Source organism: Python bivittatus, unplaced genomic scaffold (assembly GCF_059951505.1).
Source record: "Python bivittatus isolate LINGU-HERP-01145 unplaced genomic scaffold, Pbiv_v1 ctg000840_np1212, whole genome shotgun sequence".
Lineage (NCBI taxonomy): Eukaryota > Metazoa > Chordata > Lepidosauria > Squamata > Pythonidae > Python > Python bivittatus.
The window spans coordinates 37027501-37037634 of NW_028277113.1; the positions used below are offsets into that span (position 1 = coordinate 37027501).

At 38.0% G+C, this 10134-nt stretch overlaps 1 long non-coding RNA gene across 6 annotated transcripts in view; it reads left to right on the forward strand.

The window, feature by feature from the left end:
• The window catches only part of LOC148213731 (uncharacterized), a 95493-nt gene that overhangs the window by 15820 nt on the left and 69539 nt on the right, over positions 1–10134 (forward strand). The gene's annotated exons all lie outside the window — the stretch shown is intronic.

Consider the following 10134-nt stretch of genomic DNA (forward strand, 5'->3'; position numbering starts at 1 on the left):
ACTGAACGTGTATGGAGTTTTGTATTTTGCATTCCTGTGGGATTCTCGGAGACGCTGCTGTCAAGGACCATGAATCATGTTAATACATAGCAACCTCTACAGCTATTAAAATGTCTGCAATAATGTGATTATTTTAAAACGGAAAACTAATATCACATGCGTTTCTTAAAGATCAGCTCTCCTTTTAAAATCCTAGAGAAGGACTGCACTGCTAAGAAAAAGGTGTAGAAACTTTGGGAGCAACTGAAAAGTGAAATATTGTATTTGTTGAAAAGGAAACTTAGTATATATTTATAGAATCCATCTTTACTGACCTTATTGTAAATGACAAATTATGATTTTAAAAAATCTGAAAAATGGGGTGATTATGATTTATGATCATTTACACAATTTTATTTTAGGCAGGTTACATTAAGATGAAGCTTCTGAAACACCTAGTTCAAGATTCTCATACCAATGGAATGATTATAGCCAAGAAGCATACAAATATTTCTTATTTATTGTTTATAAATATTACATTACTGCATATAAATGATGATATTGATAATGATGATGATGTTAGCCCAGTGTTTTGTTTCTGGGAGCAGCAGGCTAGATACTTCTGAGAATGTTGTCATTAGGGCATTAAGCATTTCTATCCCCAGTATCTAGCATTTATAGGTATACAATCTTTGAACATCAATATTAAATTAATCAGGACAATTTTTTTGTTCTCTCACAGCTCATATTCTTAGGTATTCTCATAATACAGAGGTCTTGCAAAAAGACCCCATACAACTTTCTGCCATACTGTAAATTTCCTTTTAAATACAAAGATAGCTGCATCAGTTCAGGAGGAAATAAAAATCATAACTAATACCTTTAGGAAGACCAAGGAAAATGCTACAAGGTGTGCAACCTTCTGAGTAAAGAATCTCACCTGATGAAGAAAAAGCCAGTGTTGGGGGAATGAGGTACAAAGAAAACAAAAGCAGAGAATAGGAGAAATGCAAATGGTCTGGCATGAGGTCTGCAGCTTAAAGTTAGTAAAATCAGCCTGAGGTTTCTCAGCTATTCAATTACACCTAGCATTCTGGAATCAAGAAGCATTGGCCTGTCAACAGAGAGAGAGAGAGAGGAAATGAATTCTGGAAAAAAAAAAACTGTGCAGTTTTTTATTTCCATATAAATAAAAGGTCACTGCTCCTCCCCAATCTTTAGCAGCAATACTTCATATATTTTAACATATTTGAAGTGGAATTTAACAGGATATTTCTGGATGATGCCCTTTCCCATTGGTCTGCCACCATCTCATTTCCCCTGCACTGTATTTGAAAACCCGCAGACCCTAAGCAAAAAGCTTCCGGCATGATAGCAGAAGAGGTGCCAGGCTGGCCTCTGGCATTACAAGAGCTTGTCTCCACTGGCCTCCCTTGCAACTCTGGCAGCATTCTGAATGGCTAAGAAACCTTGCAGGTTTTGGCTACATATAACAGTTGACAACCCTTTCTATTGGCTGTTGGCATTTGGGGAAATGGACACTTCTTCTGTTATAAATATCTAACAAAGAGGGCTTAGGATGACTCACAAGGGGTTATTTATGCAATAAGGACTGAGATTAGATAAAAGAATCCAAGGAATTCAAATTTATTCCTCTTTACTTGTGATCAGAAAATAGGAGGCAGCTAAATAAAGACAATAATTCACAATCATTCTCATTTCTTTCTTAAGTCAGAGAACTTTGACGTGGATGTATTGAAGATTTAGCGGTATCCATGTATTGCAAAAGCTTGGCCAGGCCATAATTTTTGTTATATTTTATTCTTTTTGTTCTTTTATGTCTTGGTCTAGATTCATATACAGTACATTTCCTTTAATCTGAATTGCAGAAGGGTTTATATATACATCCAAATAATTTTTAACTTGCACAATTGCATTTATACACCATGAATCTTATGCAATCTCATTCATATAGATCCAGCATGCTAAATATGCACTCTAAACACAGTGGGAGTGTTTATCACTAGATCATAAAATATGTGGATTGTGGTTATGTGATCTTAAAGTAGAGTTTAGACAAATCATCCATGTTTTAGTTAAATTATGCTGCAACCAGTCTCACTACTAAGTAAATGAATTCAGATTTTCTCCTGTTGGTTTGGCAAGAATAGCTATAAATTCAGTGCCGTTTCAAGGGTACATGTCATCCCTAGGTCATACTGACCAATGATGCCACCTCCTACCAATGCAAAGATTTGCATTTCTAGAATAGCCTTTGTTTTTGAAAGGAGAGGCGACATTGACAACCCCTAAGCTTTGGCACCCTAGGCCAGTGCCTGCTTGGCCCTAGCCTAAAGCTGGCTTGATACAGATTTGTATGTGGCTTTGACATCAGATTCCGATTCTAGGTTTCTCACGCACTGGGTCAAAGTATTGAAGGTAGCTCTGAGATCAGATTGCAGTTGCACAAATCAAGTATAGTCTGGAACCTTAATTGTTTAAGTATTTTGTAGTAAATCCAAGAAAAAGGCTTTGGTGGTGATAGAGAAAGGGCCTGTCACTAATTGATGGGAGCAGCACCCAATGCAGCCCAATCTGCCTGTGTTTTAGAGCCTGCCCCTTGGATCATGACATTCCCACTTTGTGGAAACTTGTAGCAAGGACGAGAAATCTCCCATCCATTCTCCTATCTATCTTTTCCCTGAAACATGAACCCTTACCAGGCATCCCCCATTTAGTCGCTATGGTCCACCATGCACCACATACCACATATTCAAGCAATAACAAACCCAGCCCACTGGAGCATGCACAGTAGTCAATCCCCCTGGGAAATTGACAGGCAGCCGTGATCAGTTTATTCAAGTACAAGCAAACACTTGACAAACTGCCTGGGCAGGTTATAAGCACCTGTGCTCCTTCCTCCCCCTCCCTTCTTGGCCCTCCCCTGTCATCAGGATGACCCCAGCTGCCAGTCAAACAGAAGGCTTGGGCAGGAGGTGAAAGGAGGGAAGACAAGATGGCCACAGAGAAAGAGGCTGAATAAACAGAGCCAAAGCCCAAGAGTCAAATAAAGAGGCAAACTAAAGGATAGACTGCCCTGAGGAGAAGAGGCAACAAAAAGGAGGAGGCAGCAGCTGAAAAAACTGGGAAAAGAGAGGCACTTATTTTCTTCCCTCAGACTGGCATGAGGTAAAAGTTCTTCAAGCCATTTACCTCAGATGGAGTAAGGATTCAGGAGAAGAATCAAGAAGCCCAGCCAGGAACAAACAAGGAGAAAAGATGAAGAAAAAGTAAAGACCTTGATAGAACAGAAATAGAAAGCAGACACTAAAAAAGACAGGTTGAACTTTCAGCTTTCCTTTTGTAAAATAAAAATTTCCTCCCATCCACTGAAGGGAGATATAAAACACAAGCAACTACCAAGTTTCCAGTGCTTTGTGTCTATTGAGTCTGCATCAATCTGGTTATTGGTGATTCAAAAAAAGAACCAGCAACAGGGCTTCTCACTTATACTCACTCACACAACCTTGTTTTTCATGACACAGAGGTCTTGGGGGAATTTCCCCTAGTTCCATGCCTGAGACCACAGAGGGGAAGAGATGCCTGGTCCTGAGATACAGACGAAATATATCAAAGGACACAACACACCATAACCAACGAGGAGCAGGTTAAGATGAACAACAATAGCAACAGAAATCCCCCAGACATCCTCTTTTTTAAAAAAAAAACCTTCGTTTTCCCCTATTGTGCACTAATACTCACACAAGCTGTGTTTCAATATTCCACTGTCCATAACTCACTCCTGCAGCGTCAGTTGGCAACTCACCTTTCAGAGTTGCAACTTATCGATTCACTTAACTCACTCCTGCTAAGCCTCCAGACTGACTCCTACAGTTGCCAAACCACTTCCCCACAACCTAACCTCCACCGTGTATCTTCAAACAAGTTCTGATCAGAGAAGAAAAAGGGCCCAGGCAGGGACCACGAACCTTCAAAAATGGCAGAGGCATGCCTAACGCAGCAGACGGTCCTCACTCTTTACCCTCCAATCCTGCCAGACTGTTGTGGGGAAAATGTCCACTTTAAATGAGGAAACAGGGCGTTTGAAGATAGATGCAACTAACTATCTGTAATTGGCATGCACAACTACAGTAATCACTCACTTCCTGGCCACAAGAAAGCAAAAGAGCCTGGAACTAAGCAGGATCATAGGGTATATATTTCCAGAATTGTTACATTGGAATGATAAAGAAAGCAATGTAAATTATACTGTGACCTTTACAGGTGGAATGTAACATCTGATAATATAGGGTGACCTTACTATGGTCTGATCCAATGCCTCTAAATTCTACATTCCTATAAGGTCTCCAAGCCTACCCTCTTCTATTAATACTAGCACCTTCTAGCAGAAACAGTGTCCTTTACTGTGCCCATGTAGTGTCTCCTTTCACACTAAGGAAAGGGCAACAATCTGCTTTCGGTTATCTATTTCCTTCCCCTTCAGGGTCATCAGGCTGTATCAGATCTTCTGTTCCGTCTAGTATACATTTCAGAACCATAAAAAAGGGCAGAACATTATTTGCCTCCCCACAAAGTCCTATAGCACTTTGAATTTTAATGCAAGTATTGTAGCATAAGCTTTCAAGAATCGGAATTGATACTGTCAAATTACATAATCTACAATATATGTTAATGTATTTATCTTCTCCCTTTCCTATCCTGACAGTTCAAATATGGAGTGATACCCTTTCCTGCTAAGAAAATCTAGGCACAGTAGGAATAAAGTGAGCCCTTGATATGTATATTCAAACATAATATATATTGGCTGCGTTTTATTTAGTTTCCTGTGTAAATACAGCAAAATAAAGCTTGCTCACACCAAGTGAACAGGGTTGTGAATTTGTGTGTTTCTCTTTTTTGTGTTTGGGCCCCATGGTGAATTTAAAGATATGTCATAAAAGACACTCCTGAAGTTAGAAAATACCATTGCTATCTGAGACATGGCTTTTGCTTCATTCACATGCTGCAGGCAATAAAATGTTGCAGACCTTGCTACAACTGTGTTTTAAGCTAAGAAGTTATTCTTGATGACTATAAATATGCCTGAGTGGAGTGTTTAGAGAATGACCTTCCCTCTAGTGTGACAAGTGGCATTTGCTGCTGTAGATTCTTATTGAACCCCTTAACATTTTTTTACAGCAGGACTAAAGTAAGTATTCAGGTGTTAGTTTACCTGCCTGGGTTGTACCTCATCCATTTTTATCTTCATTTCACTTGTTCCTCATAATTCTTCATTGTTTCACTTTGCTCTTGTATTTCCCTTTTGGTTTGCATTACATACAAATACTCAAAAACAGCAGAAAAAAATTAGGTGAGATGTTAAACATGAGCAAAGAATTGCTGGGAATCAGGCAGCATATTCATCATCATCATCATCATCATCATCATCATCATCATCATCGTAATCTACAAGGTCCTAAGAATTATTAAGGTAGCGTCTGAGGATATAGGTAGTTCCAATCAGGATGGATGGATAGATAGATAGATAGATAGATAGATAGATAGATAGATAGATAGATAGATAGACAGACAGACAGACAGACAGACAGACAGACAGACAGACAGACAGATAGTAAAATTAGGGTGTTCAGGTCCAATAAATTCAAAATTTCCAAATATTGAGGGAGTCCTTTAGGTATTGCTCACAATTGGTGTAACAGCAGATTTCCTTTTCCATAAGCCTTCAACTTCAGTCTGCAAGTCCTGGTATTCTGCAATTTTTTTTGGATTGCTTTTTCTCAATCCTAGCATCACCTGGTACAGCAATATCAGTGAACCAGACTTTCTTCTTTTCCCTGATGGTTATATCAGGCATATTATGAACAAGGTGCCTGTCTGTTTGGATTTTAAAGTCCCATAAGATGATGATGATGATGATGATGATGATGATGATGATGATGATGATGATGATGATTTTAAGCCCTATATGCGAATACATGAATACATTCATTCAGATGGAGGCATTCCAGTTTACTGTTTTAAGCCACAAACTTGAGAGGGAAGAATTCATGTTTATCATGCTGTGAAAATGACTACTACTTCAAGGTTCTGTACTGTAGCCCAATCTTTGAACATACTATTCCCCTTTACTTCATCATTGGCAGCCATCTGAAAACTTTACAGTTTTATTTAACTTCTTCCTTGCCTATTGTGTTGGGGATGGATTGGCTACATAATTGTGAAATTCACAAGGATCAAAGAACTGTGTCAGATCATGGTTTGCATAAACTAAAGCCCCATCCTCCCCTTGGCAGTGCTCATCAGGTCACTGGCCCTGCTTTACTAGAAAAGTTGATGGAGGGTAGTGTTATGCTTCCTTAATAGCTCGTCTATTCCTTCAACAAGGTTATTTACACAAGCTATATTCTGAGCAAGAAAAATGTGTTTTTGATTTCCCTGTAATAGACTTTTTGGGCTGTAGAATTTCTTCAGACAACATCCAGTTGGATCCTGTTGAAATACACTCAATTCTGTTTTCTATCCTTCATGTAATATCAACAATGTTCAGCATTTCTTGGGATTTTGTAACTTTTATGTATATATTAACCTGATTTTGCTGATTGTACCAGAGTTTTGACTCAACTCACAAAGTTTAAGTGGATTCCAAAGGCTCAAGATAACTTCTACCTCCCAGACTCTGCTGGGCCACCCTTGTCCCACTTGTCCTCTTGAAGCTTCTGATTTTGCTTTAGGAGCTATTATCTGTTAAGCTTTTTTAGATTACTTCAGAGGGTAGTTGCCAGAATTCTTGTAACTCCATCCCTTTCTTCTCAATAAACTTGGCTAAAAAGACTCAGTGAGAATTTTGCTTGGAAAAAAATCACTTTAAGTTTTTGGCTGATACCAAGAGCCCAACAGGTATATTCCTTGAGGAAAGCCTCCTTCCTATTTTCAACTTTCCCTCTATAGACAACTTAGGTTTAAGGTTCCTTTGTATCCTGTATGAACTAGGGTGGCCTGTGGTTTGGGAATACTGTTCTTGTTTCTACAAGGTCTTTGTACTGATGTTCACAGAAAAAACAAATAGATTCCCCTTTTTCAATTATCCTTTTTTGAGATTTTCATGATATACTGTTTGAGCTCCTGCTAATGTAGTTAGTTCTATACAGTAGACCTTTTCTCAGCTCCAAAAATTTAAGCAGGGTCAGACCTTGTTAGTATTTGGATGGGAGACCACCGGAGAATCTTAGAACTGTTGGCTGGGAAGTTGAAAAAATATTCTGGAAGAAGACAATGGACTGAGCCAATGGGAGAAGACAAGGACCATTTACATATTGTTGTCAGGAAAACTAGGAGCTGAGCTTAAATCAAATGACTCTACCTTTGCAGTTGTTGTTATTGTTTATCATTATTGATGACATTGCTGTTGGGAAATTATTGCTCAGGAAGGAGCAATAGCAGAAAAAAAGTGAAATGCATGTATCAAAAGACTGACATTTAAAAGTGTGTTCCATGTTCCATGTGATTAAAAGGCCCTGGATCTGTAAAACTTGAAAACTGACTCATTCCACTTTTTAAAAAAGAATCTAAAGCAGAGATCATGATTTATGAACAGAATATCTGAAGAACAGTTTTTTCCCGTATTATCATGCTGTGCTTTGTGCTCCATCACTAAAAGAAATATGATTGGTAGGAATTACAGGAAAGAGCCCGTTTGACATCGCCTTACCTATAGAACTCCTTAAGCAAAGTCAAAGTGAGACCTTAGCTTAATTTTGCAGATTGTTAAGATACTTTTGGTCTACCAGGTTTTTAATTTGCACCAATTTATGTATTTGTGATATTGTTTCATGTTTTATTCTGATTTCTAATTAACTTTCTAATTCTACTGATATATTATTCCTGTAAACTGCCCCAGAGATTTATTTTAGAGCTGAAAGCTAGTATATTTTATAATTAATTCAATACAGTTTGAACACAATGCTATGGCCCTTGAGACAGTGTCTCAAGGACCATAGGATATGTCAAATTATCTGTTCCTGCCATCAGGGTCAGCTTTTTTTGATTTGGAAAAATCCCAGAATGGGGCAGCTCAGGAAGAACTGACAAGAGACCAAGCTGTGATCATCAAAGAGCCTGTTGTATATGTAGCACCTCGCTTGCTTCCATATCCCAAATGACTCACAGACTAAATAGGTGGACTACACATGTTCCTTTTCATATCACACCATAGGAGACTTTGTCTATATATTTAAGTGTCTCACGGAATGAAATAGAACTTTACTGAATAGAATATGACTTTATTCTGATCTGTAAATACACAATGCTGTCCTCTCCAGAATGGGTTATAATGGCAGGGCTGAGCCTGTAGGGTGAATGGTTGGAGTTTTCAAATTTCCTTTCCCAGATTTTGTCTGGATCCATACACCCTAGTTCCACCACTTGCCTTGGTACGAGGCTTAGTGGTGCCACCATCTATCTCCCAAGGGATAGGTGCTGCTGCCATCACCTATTTTCCAAGAGATTGCCACAGTTGGTGTCCTTCCTTAATTCCAGTATGTGAGAGGTAGTCCCCACCACCACCAGCCCATGTTCCCTATTGGCACATAAAAGAAAAAAATGAAATGATAAGAGAGAAATAGTATCTATAACCACCTCCTGGTCCACTGGGCATATAAGTAGGGAAATCAGCCCATCACCTCCTTTGGGAGATAGATCAATCTCACAAGGTATAAATAGAAAAAAATATTATTTTTTAAAAGAGAAGGTGAAACATTCTAAATCGTGGAGTCCTTGGGGTTTTTTGTAGTTTTTTCGTAGTTTCAGTGGCAAAGAGAAAGAAAAATATAGAACTGCTAAAATTACTGATAGCATCTTAAAAGAAATTTCAGTAGAAAATATTCAAGAAAAAATAAAGTTCTGTCGGACCATAGCATGATATCTGTCAGCTCTAGTTTAGAGGTAACTCTGAGGTAAAAAGGTTCCTAGTTGCACAAAGATATACAATTTACTGAGCATGTACAGAAAACATAAACATCAGAGAAAGGAAAACAAGAAATCATTAACTAGCAAACAGAGAAAATAAATTATATGTGCTACAATTCTTGGCTTTTCCTCTGGAAACTAGACAATCCTTGGAACAGATCTTACCTCTATGTCAGTTACTTGGGAAATCTTCCATCATACAAATTCCAGCTTAAACCTAAGGTTTAAGAGGAACTTTGGCTCCTTGTTTCTCGTCACCCCCTGGTACATACAGTACCTTCTTGCTTTTTTTTCTCCCAGATTTCTCACTCAGTTTTCAAAGATACACCATTTTTCACTCTTGCAGGGAATGGATTGGGTATTCTTCCTACCTTTTAGTACAAGATTTTCAACCACGCCTCAGTCAGAACAAATGTTGATCCTGTCTGGCATAAGGAGCTAGGAATGGGCTATTCTCACACACTAGATATCCTTTGATCAATACCTAAGAGGCCTAGAACACCAGTCCTGTTCAGTATTAGCAGCAACTGTTAAAATGATTATTAGAGATATGGTTATTTGGGAGAGAAAACAATTCACTATCAGGATAATTCTCACGTTATATTTGTATTTAGATATGGATATTTACCTAAATGCAAAAGAAGGATATATATGTATTAACTCTAGCACCATCCCTTTCAAATTATGAGATGTAGACTTTAAGGATCTGTCAGCCTTTTGAGGATCAAACACCAGCATCAAAGATCTGCTGTGATTCTTTTTGCCCATCCATACCTTTAAAACATTAATTCTATAGTCAAGATATTCATACTTAGTTACTGCTGTGTGGTATGAACAAAAATTACTATGTAGAAAATAGAAATATTTTCTGTTTTATACATAAAAATTAGGCTCTTTCCTGCTATTCAAAGATAAATATAGTTATGAGTAATAAATGCTCTATGAATGTATAGTATTATGCCACAATGGATCCAGATTGATATATAAGAGAACCATGGATAAATGAAACATTGCATTTTCTAGGATATCTCAAAAATCTAATCCCCCCAGTCAGAAATTATATTGCCTTCTTCATTTTACTTCTGTAACCCCATGAAGGTTTAATTGGCAGTTAGCTTACACTGTGATCTCCTAGCTTTTCAAGATTCCTTTTCTTTTCTGAGAACAGTT